The sequence below is a fragment of the Camelus bactrianus genome, chromosome 9 (assembly GCF_048773025.1).
Source record: "Camelus bactrianus isolate YW-2024 breed Bactrian camel chromosome 9, ASM4877302v1, whole genome shotgun sequence".
Lineage (NCBI taxonomy): Eukaryota > Metazoa > Chordata > Mammalia > Artiodactyla > Camelidae > Camelus > Camelus bactrianus.
Window position 1 is genome coordinate 48,872,504 of NC_133547.1, and position 16,479 is coordinate 48,888,982.

The 16,479-nt window shown below is 40.7% G+C and overlaps 1 protein-coding gene, 1 non-coding gene and 1 pseudogene across 2 annotated transcripts in view; 1 reads left to right on the top strand and 2 right to left on the bottom strand.

Moving 5' to 3' along the window:
* Nucleotides 1-1,162: 1,162 nt before the first annotated feature.
* TRNAQ-CUG (transfer RNA glutamine (anticodon CUG)) lies at nt 1,163-1,234 on the bottom strand. Its single transcript has one exon. It is a non-coding gene; the product is annotated as a tRNA-Gln (tRNA).
* Nucleotides 1,202-16,479, top strand: part of ZDHHC7 (zDHHC palmitoyltransferase 7) — a 65,521-nt gene continuing 50,243 nt past the window's right edge. Inside the window, exons 1-2 of the mRNA XM_010967848.3 lie at nt 1,202-1,509; nt 16,000-16,108. The gene's annotated coding sequence lies outside the window, so the exon portion shown is untranslated. The remainder of the gene's footprint in view (nt 1,510-15,999; nt 16,109-16,479) is intronic.
* On the bottom strand, nt 6,141-6,766 carry LOC123612088 (ER membrane protein complex subunit 2 pseudogene; annotated as a pseudogene).

Genomic DNA, 16,479 nt, shown 5'->3' on the forward strand with positions numbered 1-16,479 from the left:
ACTGAGTGCCTAATTTAAGGATCACACATATTACAAAGAATTTTATCCCCAGAAAAAAGCAAAAGAAAATATAGCAAAAATAAACATGGAGCAGCTTCAGGCCTTCTGGGTAAAAAACATTCTTGGGTGGATCAAGGTTCTTAGGTGGTAGAAGACATTTTCACTAAGTAAAACCGCCCTTCAAAATTCTCCTCTAAATTTTTCTATGAATAGAATTAAGTGATCGTGGCCTTCTTTTCCAATGGTGTCTTCTTGAAGCAGAGTCGGGCAGATTTAAGGGGGAGCCTCGTAGGTCCGGGACTCGGCCCTCATAACTGATCTGATTCATCTCACTTTCGCTCCAGGAGGAGTCTGAGTCAGGCGGCCGTGGATCGGGGACCTGAAATCTTCATCTGAGATCGCTTTTGGGGGCAGAGTTTAGGGTTTAAGGAGGAAATTCTCCCAGACTGAAGTACAAAGTTTAGGACAACTGTGGCCCCTACTGGCCTCAACAAAGACTCAGAAGCTCGGGATTCCAATGGTAGCCAGTAGGAAAGGACCGAAGAAAATACAACGAAATGCGTCCTATCTTCTGCTTGAACTCATGACTCAAATTTTGTCTCATCACCCCACGACTGAGCTAAAAAAACACTATTTCATATTTAAATTATTTTCCACCTATGTAGAAACAGGACATCGGTGCAGCTACAAGACATGCAGCGTGAAGCCCCTTGCGCTGCAGGGTTCAGGGGGCGCAGCCTCTGCCCTTTACCCCCGGGACCCAAGGTGACGCGACGAGGGGGTGGCACTGGCTTGGCCTCTGAGCCCTTTGGCGGCGGGATCCGGGGCCTTCGATGCCTTACGACAGGCAGAGCCAGGCGAGCCCAGCGGGGTCACCGCGGACTCTGTTCTTCAACCTGCCCGCCACGACCTTGTGGACCGTGCCGCTCCAAGAAGCCGGTTTCTGGGACTCCCATTCCTGAGGAGGAGGCGACAGTAGCGGGAGGGACGCGGAGCTTCCTTCCCGGGACCCAGACCACCCGGTACCCAGGTTAGGACGGAGGGGGACGCGGAAGGCGGAAATCGCGTCTACTCAGGGCGTATCTGAGGCGGGTGTTCGCTATGCGGCAGCAACGGTGTTCAGGCTGAAGGATAAAAGACGGTTGGGCGCGGCCTAAAGGGAAGGTCCCACCGAGACTCGAACTCGGATCGCTGGATTCAGAGTCCAGAGTGCTCACCATTACACCATGGAACCGCAAGCCGGTCCGCCGCTCCCCCCGCGGAGCCAGGCGGCGCGCGGCCCCGCGGGCCCAGGACCCGCCTCCTGCCGGGCGCTTCCTCACCCCTCCCCCAGCCCGCTTCCTCCGCGACGCCAGGAGGCGCGTCACTCGCCTTCCCTCGGCGCGTTTCTGCAGGTTTCTACGTCGTAGATGAGACGAAGTCCACTCGGGGATGAGCCACGGGAAGGGCTTTTAGATCTTCCCCAAATCCACCTGCTCTGCCGGGATTTCTAGAGTTTTCTGCCCTGAGGTAAAATTCCCGTCAGGAAAAAAAGGGTTCCTTTCTTCGTTTTCAACTGTCCTCTTCCCGCCCTGGGAACTCTGACGACCCTCAGTACAGCCCCTGGGTCTTCCTGGGATTGCCCCGCCCTCCTCCTCCTCCAGTTCAATCCTCGACCCCGTTTGTCTCCTCCCGGCGTTCCTTGCTGTCTCCCAGCTTCCCTCATCTCTTTCGCAACCACTCCGCCTCACTTTCTGCTCCTGCCCCAGTACACAGCACAGGCTATCAGAACATCGGGAAGAGCGGCCTCGGTTTGACAGGAAGGTGAGGCACGTTCCCCATAAATTCGAGAAGCCCAACTGCTTCTCGGGTCAGGACACTTTGTCAGTGCTCGAGGCCTCGGCAGTGTGTGACTTCCGCTCGCCCAGGGCCATCGCGGAGCTGGGGCGACTCCAAAATAATCAGCCTCGGGTTCGGCTAGTCTCCTGGCTTGGTCGGCTTGGTCAAATCCGAGGACTTCGAGCCGCCTGCACTTCTCTCCTCTACCTCCCTGGTTGAAAAAAAAGAGATGGTTCTTCGTATCGCCTCCTGGTGGTTACGTCCGGTACTGCTCAGTGATCCGCGGAGCCTAGATGCCCAGAAATTCAGGACGCTGGGCCATACTCAGAACCTTGAAAGTCCAACAAACTACCGATTCCAATAGACATGGGGGCGAGGGGGAGTGAGGGTCGTGGAACTATGCTCCTCTCTTGGCTACAAGCAAGAGGTTGAAAAAGCAACTTTCTAGTGTTTTCAGGTTCAGAATGTGTGGATAGTCCCACAAATATGAGCCTGAGGATCACAGAACCTCCAACTTTCTGCAGCCAGCCCTCTTGTTTTTAAACTTCCTGTGGCCCAGAGACTCTGCCAAAGGTCTCCGGCCACCGTATCTGCACAGCCCAGCATCTGAGCGCCTGGAAACTCATAACTCTTTTGAGTAGAGAGTGGGGTCTTAGACTCATTGTGTGGGGAGGGAGAGGAGGAAAGATTTTGACCCTTAGGCTGAAGTACACTAGTCAGATTCAGTAGGGAATTATAAATGAGCCAGAGCTGTGGTTTACATCTTGTTACCCTTAGGGAAGTTAGTGTGGAAGACAGGAATTGAATTTTTTCCCTATACATTTTTTTTAAAATCATGTAACTTACGAAGAGAACATATCCGTGTGTTCCTTATATTTAAAAAAGAAGGAAAGAAAAGAAAACTGAAAGATGCTTCAGATCCCAGTGCAGAGGCAATTCAATTGGGTGGAGGGAAGGAGAGCTTCTTTGGGGAGAGAACTCTTAGAGGGCCCCAGAATTCTGACAAGATCCCCAGGTGGGTTAAGCTGTAGCTGCACTTGGATCTATTAGGGCAGAGGAAGGAGGTTTGGCCACTGGGCTGAGCAGCATCTTCCTACAGGTGGGTCCTTCTGAGATCCATTCCTCCCTCTTACTCTCCTCTAAATGGCTCTCAAAACCACCTTCCCTCTCCTAAAGTTTGTCCATTCTTGTAAAATGAGTGTTTGATCACAAGGGTTAATGATTCCACAATGATTGGACCCCATTTCCCACATTTAAGAATGACCATTTAACACAAACACGCACTGGAGTACTTTGCAGCCATTAATTGAAGAATACCTATATGAATCAATATGGAGTTATTTCTGGGATATGTTTTTGTGTGTAAGAATAGCAAAGTATAAAACAGCATATGCATAGTATGCTATCTTTTGTGTAAGGAAAAGGAGAAATAGGTATATTTGTTCTGCAGGAAGGATAGGCCAGAAAATAATGAAAATGTTTTTATCTAGGGGTGCCTGGAAATGGAGTCTAAGGTATAGAGAGCTTTTTTCTAAAAGTAGCTTAATACAGTTTTAATTTTACAAACCATGTCAGTGTTTTATATATTCCAAAAGAAGATGAAAAAGCTAACCTTAAAACTGAAAAACAAAAACAGAACAAATGATTTTTAACTATATATCAAATGATAGTATAACCACATAGAATGTAATTAATGCAAGTAAATTTTGAAAGCAGTGCTTGTCTGTACACTTCATAGCGGGGTATATCCTAAGGACGTCTTAAACTTTACTTAGTAGGTTTGTTTGTGGTAGAATTGGTGTATAATTCAGAAGCTGTCTTGTGTGTATTGTAGGATAGAGCAAATTAGTAAAAACATTGATATTGTCAGAAATTAAGGTTATCAACTTGGAAGAAGGAGGATAAAAATATGAAATGGGAAAAGTTGAGGAGGAACCATATGGTGTTGGCTTGGAATTAGAGCTATCCATATTAACCCTATCCACTGACAGGTCTAGAAGCAGCAATACCCCACCACAGGAAGCACATCTACTGCTTGGTTTCTAAATACTATTTTCTAGGATTCCTTGTAGAAATGCCTGATTTGGGGTTGAGGGAGTAAAAGTACAGTGAGCATGGATCATCTTGTTGTGTCCAAAGATTAACTGACACAAACCAGAAGTTCACAGAAGCCAGCTTGAAAAGGTCCCCTGGTCAATTTGGAGACCAATGGAACCTTAGAAAGACTAATGAGTATAATGTATTATACTGAAAGAGAAAAGAATCCATATAATATACATGTAGTATACATGGAGAATAATCTATGTGCTATACTTAAAAGATGGGGGAGGAAAAGCTTTACCTTATAGAAGAATAGCAGCGAGTAAGTGTAGATGGAATAATAAGATTGTTTCTGTAAAAGAGTGTAGGCTTACAAGAAATGTTTATGTTTTCCTCTGTTTGGGGAGGGATCAAAACTAAATAGGGCGACACTGTTATTTTTTGTTTGTTTACCTCAGATTTTAGATGTGTTTGTTTTCTTGACTGCAGAGCATGTTGTACATATTTATTCATAATGGTGAAATGGCAAAATGTCAGTTTTACTACCCTAGTTCATCTCTAGTGAAATTTCAATCGGTAAGGCATGGTTTCATTCACCTAAGTGTTTAGCAGTTTTCTGGGTTCAGTACAATTATTTCGAATTTTTATTTTATTTGACAGATTTTATTTGCATAGATCTAAAAAGAAATGTTGACTGATGCCCATAAACATTCTTGTTAGTATCTAGTTAATATAACTAGATAGTAAGGCCTGAGAGTTCTTTCTGAAAGCTTTGTAAAGCCTCTAGAGTTGTCATTTATTTTGGGAGATGCAAATCTCTTATCACTTTTCCTGAGATCAACAACTAGTAATTATCCAGACTACCTCTACCAAGATTTACCTGCTACACCTGAAAATGTATGGGTCTACTTTCCCTAAGATCCCTGTGTTTGTCAGTGTTGTGGCCCATAGGAGGGGATGTCTTTTAGTATCTCTAAGTCTGGGATTCCATAAGCCATACACCAGGTAAGAGGCCATTTTTCTGAGAGGACTTTGTAGGCATCATTTCTGTAGGTAAGGTATGGCTCTTCTTCCTTATAGTGGATTTGCACACCAAATTTAACAAGATTTGTGGCATGGTCATAATTACAATATAATATATCTAGTTATGTTCTGGTAGGAAGAATAAGGATTCTTACTGGCTATTTGTAACTACAAGATCGTGAAGAGTTAAGGAATTTAATGAAAGCAGTTTCCATGTTGTTTATCTATTGTTAACATTATGCTCAGTAGTCTTGTAGGCCAATCAATACATATTCTTGTCTGTAAATCATTCTTCAAATTTCTTGATGCTTAGTTTGTTTACAATCTGTAATAAGATTCCACAGGCTATTTTTCACAAGTCCAAAGATATATCATAAAATGCCATTTAAACAATGTTTCCTTTCGGTTTGTACAAATAGACCCTGTTAAATTGAGGAGTCAAGGTATATTAAAAAGAAAAGGGGTTTTCTCATATGCATGTTAAAAAGAGAATATTAATCACAATTTGATTAGTTCTTTTGGTCCATTTAGCACTAGTAATAAATTCATGTTTTGATGATCTTGGGGTAAATAATGTACTACCACAAACTCATCTGCATCTGTGTAAAAGAGTCCTGGAAATCCTTACAAGAATCCTTGTACAAGTAGCAGTCACTTGCATAGTCTGACAAATGTCTGTCTGAGGTGATTGTGTTAGTTTACACTGGAAGTTGCACCCATGAGTCTCTTTATCTTCTAGTTAAGAAGACTAGATATACTCTTTTATTGAAACTCTTGATGTTTCTTTCAGAAGTCTCAGTTTCTAATCTGTAGTTTGTAGAAGGGACATTGTGTAAGAGAAAAGCAAAAATCACAGTACATGAAAAGATTGAATGGCACTGCATAATTCTGTATCATAACCAACAATCTCAGTATGGCTAAGAGTGTAGCTCTCTATAGAAATAAAACAGATTAATAAGAATTTGATCAATGATTACTCTGAGACTTGTACTGATTAATCCATTAAATTAAAAATCATCCTTGCTAACATAGGGAGTTTAAGAGCATTCATACTTGGGGGCATACAGACAAATGGTGTTAAATCTTTCCCCCTTCTCTCTCTCTCTTTTTCTCTCTCTTTCTCACACACAAACACACACATACACAACTGCCTCAATAGCACAGATTTAGTATAAATAGCTTTGGGCATTTAGTAAGTTACAGACCAATAAATTCAGTTGAGCAGTGAAATTTAATTTGCAAGAAATTAAGACATAACCTTAACACTGAGTGATTTACAATGTTTCCACCATGTCTTCAACTGGTTAAAGAGAGTATTTGGTCTCCTTCTTATTTTAGCGTATAAACTGATTTCAGCATACAAACTGATAAACTCTTTTATTTGACTGTCTGCCCAATGAACATATTTCATGTTGTTCTTTGCTATTTTTGTGCTTGCTTTTGGATCAGAAGCAATATTAACTTGCATACAGTTAAGCCCAAACAAAATGCTTATATTGCTGTTGAATAGTTTCAATGCCTGTGCAACATACTTTCCTGAAAAGTCAAGATTTTCAAGTCTACCTTGATTATGTTTAACAGCAGCATCCTGCTGACAGCATCTCTAGATCTGACAGGGTAAATGTTGTGTGGATTTGTCACCATAAGCTCCTCTAAACTAAACGCTTCTTTGAATAAGTTTAGAGTGTTCATTGATTTAGAGTTTCTCAAGTTCATGTCATGCTTCTGGGTCCCCAACAATTTGTTCTAAGTACTTACTCATATTAATCTGGAACAGTTTCCACATTTCTCTTGGGAGTTTTTGAATGTCAATTTTATGTTTCCTTGAAGCGGTATCAGCTGGAACTTGTCAAATTGGGTCACAGAGCTGTATAGCATCGTTATTATTTTTTTTTTTTGAGTAAAAGTAGATTTATTTAGAGAGATGTATGGGGGAGGGGGGGCGATTAAAGTAGAAGTAGATACTCCATAGACAGAGTGTGGGCCGTCTCGGAAGCTGTATAGCATCATTATATCTTTCCTCGCATCAGATTTTGCTTGGCTCTGTGACTGCCAGGAAACTTCAACTCCTGAAGGCAAAACAATGCCAAGGCATACTGACCATAACCTAGGGCTGCAGTCATTACTGTTCACATGCTATCCAAGTATCATCTCCAAGCATAGAAGCATATTTACTGATTAACTCTTTAACTTCCACTATTTGATCACTATTTCATGAATTTTCTTCTTTCCTTTTTCTCATTTTATTACACATCTTCCCAAAGCTGAGACATTTGTCATCTTTCCAGAATCTAGAAGCAGCTGTGTACTTTCTGTAGAGAATTTTTGAAATTGTAATCTTGTGATCACTTTTTTTCATGTCACCATTCTTAATGCCAGTCCTTTTGTCCTGAATCATCACAAAATGGCTTGCCTGGCTTAAGCTCTAAACAAACATTAGCGCATGATATTTTGAACAAGTAAGATGCAGCTTTGTTCCCACATTCAAACCTACAATTGAACCATATCAAGATATTATTGATGGATTATCCTCTTTATTTCCCAGAGTTACTGACCTGAAACACCAATTTGTATAATCTTTCCCATGATCTTGAAGATTTCTGATAATACAGAATGTAGAATCTCCCTAATGCACAACCCTACCTATCAAGGAGTTATCAGTGAGCTTTGTTTTGTATAGTCTATGTCATGAAAATAGTGGGCTTTTTTTCCCTAAACATAAATTATAATACTGACTATCTTTTCTCAAACAGTACATATGCCTCTTTCTCTCCCTCCTCCACCCCAGTATTGTTTCAGCACCTGTCCTTCCTTCCCCCTGATTGAGAAACACTGTCCTAGTTATTCTGTTCCCCATTCCCATGTTTCAAAGCATTTTTTCCTTGATGTCACACCAATCACTCTGCTCCCTGTTGATACTGAGAAACCTAATTTAGGGCCTGAGCCAACCACTGATCATCCAGGAGTTGATTCTTCAGACTTTGAACCACCTATTTACTTTACTTCTTCAGTGGTTGAGTAAGAATAACCTAGGAAATTTGTGGGGAAAAGGAAGGTTCCTATGCCCTATCCCTATGCCGAGAGATTCTTAACAAGTTCCTCATGTGATTTTGGTGTAAGTGATCCCTAGATCTACAGCCAGTGCACAAAGGATTGGAGAATAAGGAATTCATACTGAGTGACTTCTCAGACACTGAATTTAGTCGTCTGTCTGTCTGTCTGTCTCTCTCTCTCTCTGTGCTCACACATCCATACACACACAAACACACACACTTAAAATCATACAAAAGCTCTGTATGTAATGTTATATATTCTCCATTTTGTAAAATAGGATAATGAGGCTCAAAGAGATTAGAGAAATTGTGTACTGTGGCATATTTAGTTAAGTGGTGGATCTGGTATTCAAATCCAATAATGTCTTTTCCAAATCCATGGTTCTTCTATTGCTGCAGTCCAGCCCCAGTAAAGGATTTGGTGAGGAATACACTTGGAACTAAGGAATGTGGTAAAAATTAGCTGTTTATAGTGACTTTCATTTATTCATTCAACAGGTGTTTATTGACTGTTCTATGTGGCAGGGACTTGTATATTGGGGATATTGGGGGAATAAGACAGGCCCTACTCATATGATGATTATCTTTAACAGTCAAACATTATATAGCTAATTACTAAAACTATTGTAATTGTGATGGGTGTTAATTACTATATACATGTTCCTTTGTCCAGTTTCATCAGCTAGGTATTGAAAGCTAACTAAGTGTATAACACAGACCTATAGAATCCATGAGAATATATTTTTCCTGGACAAGAATCCCTGTTTTTTTTTTTAATCTTAAAAGTAAGAAGATCATTGTTTATTCCACAGGCCTCTGACATTCTAATATAAGGCTGCATGGCACAGTGCAAAGGGCACTGACCTCAAGGTCTTGCAGCTCCCAGATTTATAAAGGTAGCTCTGGCACCAACAAGCTTTGGGAGCTCCAGCAAGTTTGTTAATCTTGCAAGTCTTGGTTTCTTCATCTATAAAATTAAGTTGTTGTCTTTCATCTTTCTGGTTTTCCAAGTTTCCTTCAGAGGAATGGCCCTACCGCAGTCCCCTGGAGACCTCTGTCCTCACAGAGGCCACACAGGCTTAAACTGCAGCTAGTATGGGTTTAGGCAGAATGCCTTTTACCCTGCGGAACAAGAGAGGATGGGAGGCTTCTGAGAGGTTGCCTTTAAGCCTTTCCCTAGATAGGCAATCATGAGATAAATTATCAATGCCTATCAAGTTTCGATGAGATATGATGCTTTCTGCCTGCTTTTCTCAAAGTATGGGTGAGACTATAAGACCATTTAGCTGCCATCTAGAAGTGGCTCCTCAGCAGTGGGTTTCCCCACAACTCACACTGCAGTTGCCAGCCCCTTTTGTTTTGGTGTTGAGCTTTTTGGTATGCAGGACATCGGCCAAGGGAGCAGGCACATTTGGCTATTCATTCATTCCCTTTCTAAGTAAGTAATAAACTGAATCTAAAAGTGGCTCATTGTATTGAATCAGTCAAGCCTTGGTCTTGTCTTGTGTGCTTGACAGCTTCTTCCTGCTCCAGTATTCTCTGTGAACTGTCATGAACTCTGTGTTAAACGACCATTAGGAACTGCAGCCAAGACCCGGTCACAGTCCTTGGTGTATGTGTTTGCTGAGTAAACATGCTTAGCCTACGCCCTGAGAATACATAGCTGAGAGATTAGTTGGAAGAAAGTGTTGGCAGGTTTCGAGAATAAGAAAAACATGCAGAAGAATGAACTGATGGCAGTCTCTTGGCAGCCAAAGGGGATGAGAACGAGAACAGTCTTCAGGCTAGGATAGGAAAGCTTGAGGGGAAAATAAGGGATGCCTACAACAATACATACACTGGAACATTATTCAGCTTTAAAAAGTCAGGAAATTATGATACATGCTACAATGGGGATGAATATTGAAGACATTATACTTGAACTTAGAACTCAATTCAGGCATTTACTGAGGTCCCATGGGTAGAGTATGTTCTAGTTACATTGGGGCACACAGAGATGACCTTACACAATGCCTGGCTTGAAGGACCTTAAAAGTGCTTTGTTTTTAACTGAGTCTATCTGTATATGAGAACAGCAATATCAGACAGAGACAGGCTTATCCTGCTGGAGTGAAATCAAGATATCTGAAGATTGTTATGTCATCTCTCACTTAAGTCCAAGAATCCAACACTCTGGGTCTGACACTCCCCTGTTTCCTGTTTAGATAAGGATATGTGCTTCTGAGGTTGAGAGTGTTTCTGGGAAAGTCATGTACTCTGTAAATCCCCTTGATCTCTTCCTGAGCACATATATGAAGTTACTTTTTTGTAGAATAGCCTTTAAATTCAACAAAAATCTTTGTTTTTTTTCTTTTCTAGTCTGGCAATCTTAATCTTTTACTTGAAGATTTTAGTTCATTGAAACTTAATAAAATTACTATTATAGCTGGGTTTATATCTACCACTTTATTATTATTTGTTTTCATTATTACGATGTTTTATGATCCCCTTTCCCTTCCTTCTTTGCTCTTTTAGATTAGAATAATTTATGTTATTACATTTTCTCCTGTTAACTTGCTTTATCATTCTTTGAGAGTTTACCTTAGAAACATCAACATGCATTCTTGATTTATTATATTTTTATACAATGATTATCTTCACAGTACTGCTAGAATCTTAGAAAACTAATTCCTTTTACCCAGTTCTACCTTTTGCATTATTGTTGATAACAAACTATTGCAAATTCCTGATGTCATTAAATATTTTTTGCCCACATATCTACCATTTCCAGTATTCTTTATAAAAGTCTTCATTGCCATGTTTCTAGCTAGGATTATTTTCATTCTTTCTTAAAAATCACTTTTAGTATATTTGTAATATCCTTTGCTGATGTTATAATTCTTCAGTTTTTGTTTGTCTAAAACATTTATTTCACTATCATTTTTTACTTCTTAACATTTTTCATATTTATTGAGATATAATTAACTACACAAATTTGAAGTGTACGCTTGATGTTTTGACATATATATATGTGACACACACATCTGTGAAGCATCACCACGATCAAGACAATGAACATAACCATCATGCCCCAGAGTTTCCTCCTGCTCTTTTGTAATATTTCCCTCTCTCCTATACCTACCGTTGACACCTCCATCCCTGCGTAATCACTGATCTGATTTCTGGATCATATGATATGTGCTCTTTTCATTGGCTTATTTTGCTCAGCCTAATGTTTTTTACATTTAATCACATTATTACGTTGTGATGGTTAATTTTATGTGTTGACTTGGCTAAGGGATGCTCAAATATGTGGTAAAACATCATTTCTGTGTGTCTGTGAGGTATTTCTGGAAGAGATTAGCATTTGATTCAGTAGACTGAGTAAAGAGATCAACCCTCACCAGTGTGGTTAGGCATGATTCAATCTGCTGAAGGCCCAAATAGAACAGAAAGGTGAAGGAAAAGGGCTGTTTCTCTCTCTTCTTGAACTTTTCCTGCCCTCAGGCTTCAGAGTTCCTGGTTCTTGGGCCTTTGAACTTGCTAAATTATATCACCAGCTTTCCTGGCTCTCCAACATGCAGAGGGCAGACTGTGGGCCTTCTTAGCCTCCATAACTGCAAAAGTCAATTCCTATAATAAATCTCCTTATATGTACATAACATATTGAGTATGTTTTTGTGTAGAGTCTGGATTAATGCCTATGTGCATCAGAAATTTGTTTCTTTTTGTTGCTGAATAGTATTTCATTGGATGGATATGTCACAATTTTCAAATCCATTCCTTTGTTGAGGGATATTTGTGTTTTCCCTGTTTATATCTATTATTCAAAAAATATGTACAAGTTTTTGCATGAACATCATTTACCTTTTTGGGTAAATTGGAGTGGAATAGCTTGTTCATATGTATGTTGAAATTTTTAAGAAATTGTCAAACCGTTTTCCAAAGTAGCTGTGATTTTTACATTCCCACTAGCAGTGTGTAAGAGTTCCAGTTGCTCCACGTCCTCACCAATACTTGGTGTCATCAGTTTTTTTTAATTTCAGTCATTCTAGTGGGCATGTGTTGGTATATCATTATGGTTTTAATTTCCATTTTCTTAATGAATAATGATGTTAAGCATATTTCCATATGCTTATTTCCCATTAGCATACTTTCTTTGATGAAGCATTTGTTAAAATCTTTTGCCCTTTTGAAATTTGTGTTATTTATTTTCTTATTATTTAGTTGCAAGAGATCTTTATATGTTTTAAAAAACTTTGCTGTGTGCATCTGTGCTCCTCCCGAGTTCTCTGATCATCTTCACAATTATGACTCTGAACTCTTTATCAGGTAGATTGCCTATCTCTTTATCACTTATTTCTTCTTCCAAGATTTTGTCTAAATTTCTAATTGTATTTTTACATAGGTTAGTTTCTCGACCTTGGAGGAGTGGCCCTCTGTAGGAGATGTCCTGTGAGTCCCAGCTGTGCACTCTCCTCTTGTCACCCAGGGCCTGTGGGCAGCTGGTCCCAGGGTAGATTCTGACCTGTGTTTGCGAACTTGTTTTGCAGGTTGCAGGATCAGTTTTCTAGCTTCTGATGTCTGCCCCTTGGTGGGTGAGGCTGGTCTAGGGGCTGGTGCCTGCCTACTGGTGGGTGGAGCTGGGTCTTGGCCTTCTGGTAGGCTGAGCTGTATGTGGCATGTCTAGAGGCAGCTGTGGGGCCAGCTTAGGTGGTATTTACTGATGGGTGAGGGTATGTCTCCATCTAGTTAGTTGTTTGGCCTGGGGCGTCCCAGCTCTGGAGCCTAAAGGCTGTTGGGTGGGACCAAGTCTTGGTGCTAATATCCAAGCAAGATGTAAGCCTCCTGGAAGGAGAGTTCATTCAGATGGACACCCCTGAATGTCTGCCACTGTGTGCATACCCAAGGTGAGCCATAGCCACCCCACGCCTCCCCACAAGAACCCTAAGCCCAGCAGGTAGGTCTGGCCCAGGCTTCTATGAGATTACTGCTTTTGTTCTTGGTCTCAGCAGTGTGAGATTTTTTGTGCAACCCTTAAGCATACAGATTCCCCCTATCCTGTGGAGCTCCTGTAATCAAGCCCCACTGGCCTTCAAAGCCCAGCACTCTGGAGACTCCTCTTCCTGGTGCTAGGTCCAGGTGATATGGGACTCAGAACTTTAACTGTTGTAGGAGAACCTCTGCAGTACAATTATTCTCCAGTTTGTGGGCCGCCCACCCACGGGGTATGGGGCCTGATTATATCATGAGTTCACCCCTCCTACCAGTCTCATAGTGGTTTCTTCTTTAAGTTTTTAGCTACAGAAGATCCTTTCTGGTAGTTCCCAGTCTTTTTTATCGCTAGTTTTTCTGCAGTTAGTCATGGTCTTGGTGTGTCTGTGAGAGGAGATGAGCTCCAGCTGCTTTTACTCCACCATCTTGAAAGGAAGTCTCCTATATATTCTAAATATAGGAGCTTTGTCAAATACATGTTTGGCAAATATTTTCTCCCAGTCTGTGACTTGCCTTTTCATTTTCATAAGAATATGATTTTAAGGACAAAGGTTTTAATTTTGTGAAAAAAATTTTATAACTTTTTTTCTTTGTTAGTTTGTGATTTTTTTGTGTCATATTTGAGAAATCTTCACCAAACCCAAGTTCACTAAAAGTTTCTCCTATGTTTTATTCTAGAAATTTTATAGTTTTAGCACAATTAGATCTATGAAAGCTCTTGAGTTAATTTTTGTAAATGGTGTGAGGAAAGAACTCAATTTTGTTTTGTTTCCATATGGCTGTTTAGTTGTTTCAGTACCATTTGTTGAATAGATTATCCTTTTCCCCAGTGAATTACCTTGGCACCTTTGTTGAAAATCAACTGACTATAGATGTGTGGGTCTGTTTCTGAACTCTTTATTATGTTCTGTTGATCTATTTGTTTATTTTTAGATGAGATAGTACATTGTCTTCATCATTTAGTTTTATAGTAAGTCTTGAAATCAGGTACTGTTAGTCCTCCAACTTTGCTCTTCTTTTTCAAAGTTGATTCACCTGTTAGAGGTCCTTTGCAATTCCATATAAATTTTAGAATCTGCTTGTCAATTTCTCCAAAAACCTTTTTTTTTTTTAATTAGAAACCCACTTTAAATAGAAAGGCATGGACAGATTAAATGTGTAAGTAGGGTTAACTCCCCATCTCAAGATCAGCTGATTAGCAACCTTAATTCCATCTGCAATCTTAGTTCCTTTTTGGCATGTTCATAGATTCTGGGAATTAGGACATAGACATCTTTGGAAGGCCACTATTCTGCCTACCACAAGTATTTAGTCTTGGGATAATTGTTCCCCACTACTAATGTAAGATTCTGCTAAATACCTACTCATTATTCCATGAATTGTGATGTTTACCAGGTTGGCAGGAACAGGAACTATACTTTGCCCTGTCTGAGGTCTGGGCATAGTTCCATCTATCCTTTTTGATGGTTCTTTATCCAGACTCAGAAAGCTTTCCTTTCTCACAGGTACTGGTTAACACTCTGTTAATACTCAAGCAGAACCCTCTGCAGATCTATTAAGCTCTATCGCTGTGCAGCTTTCTCCTCCTTGTACTTTGCCCTGTATATTCTGCAGTGTTGGTCTTTGAAGACTGTTAAGCTCCATGTCCTCAATTCAGTCAGTTTACCAGGCTAGAAATTCTTAAGGTATTCAGCCTGGGAAATTAAAGGGCTTTACTTCATATGTTTGCTGTGTTTCAGGGATCACTGTCCTACATTGCTTGGCTTTCAATGTCTGAAAACCATTATTTAATATATTTTGTCTGAATCTTTAGTTGTTTTAGGTGGGACGATAAAACTAGTCCCTGTTATTCTATTTTGACCAGAAACAGAAGTCTCCTGGTAATTTTTGATTGGATGTCAAACACTGTGGCTGTTTATGTTGTTGAGTGCTGGATATTTTTGTATTCCTATAGGTATTCTTGAGTTTTGTTTTGGCATGCAATTACAGTACTTAACAAAATGTCTTGGGACCACTAAGCACACTTTAGTCAAGCCCCCTTGCTCTAGTTAGTCTTTATTACCTTAAAACCAGGAGACTGGGAGATTTCACTCTGCTTTTCATAAGCTCTTGTGCCAGCTCTTAAGCTTCCCATGCAGTCCAGGCCTCAGTAACTGTCCTTTAGGGAAGACTAGCTGTGCATTTGATATCCCTCAAGTCTTCAACTCATCCCTCTATCACCAGACACCAGTAAGAGCTTTGCTGGTCACTTTACCCCATCAGATATCCTCTGCCCTTAGCCTACACCCAAAATCAGCAAATGGCCCCAGGAAGTAAGATGGCTAGTGACTTTAGTTCACCTTGGACAGTTGTACCTTCTCTCCTGAACTTTAGTTCATTTAGTCCTGGTTGCTACCACAGTTCTCTGTTACATCTGAAAATAAGATGCCTCCTTCAGAATCCATTCTGAACTCAGACTGGCACTTGATCAGGTAGATCCCTGGATTGTGAAATTCTTTTAGTCCCTCCCTAGATATCCTAATTCCATGTCACTCTCCCAGACAATGTATCGGAAGCAGCACTGCTAACTGGGGAGGAAAGAAAAACCATCTTCAGATTGGCACAAGTGCTTCCATTTGTGGATACAACAAAAGACCCTAAACATTCAAAATATCCTCCGCCTGTTCCCTGACCCCCAGGAATATTTTCTGAGATCCTGGTTGAAGCCAACACCCATTTCACTACCCAGTTCCAACACCTAACTTGTATTTGTGACCCAGAATTTTGTAATTGATAACAAAGATCCATGAAAACAAGAAGTAAGTTGGGTCTGTAGGTCATAGTTCTGAGGATCAGTTGGCCAAGAGTTAAGACTTTGCCCCCAAGACCCAGGTATACAGGTCTGCAGTAATCTCTGTGGCTCTCTCAGGTGGTCAGTATTCTCACCTGATGTTCTCATGGTAAGCTATCACTCACAGGAAGGTTTTAGAAGCTGTAGTGAAGGAAAATTAGTGAAAGAATAGTTGAGAATTCTGTGAAAAACTATTTTTGGTTTTAAAATATTATTATAGTAATATGGACCTTGACAAAGAACTGTATCCTTCTCAACTAGGAAATCAATGAAAAGAGAAAACTCTCAAGACAGGAGTCTCCTTCAGAGAACAACTGAGTGCCTAAAGAATTCTGATAGAAGAACATGGAGAAGTTCATCTTCAGCCAATGTAAGTGTCCTGGAGCCAGGGAATGGGTTAGGGAAGAGAGGTGGTATTCCAGATCTGCATATGTGCTTCTGGATGAATAGTGACCACGTAGGCCAGGGGAGAGACTCAAACAGTGTCTCTGAACCACCTGTGTCCTGGGTAATTGCCGATGCCGGGGAGGAGAGGAGTTTGGAAGGAATACAACAAAAGACCCTGGGCCAAGTGGGCAAGAAAGAAATGCTTCAGAAAGCACACACCAAAGCAAGTGTGGGCCTTGACAGAATTTTGGTACCATTTTGCTATTTCAGTGACCATGGTACATGACACTTAGGAGACCATTCTGCCAAAGACTGAGTCCACACCACACCCACCACTGTCTAGTCTGCAGGCAG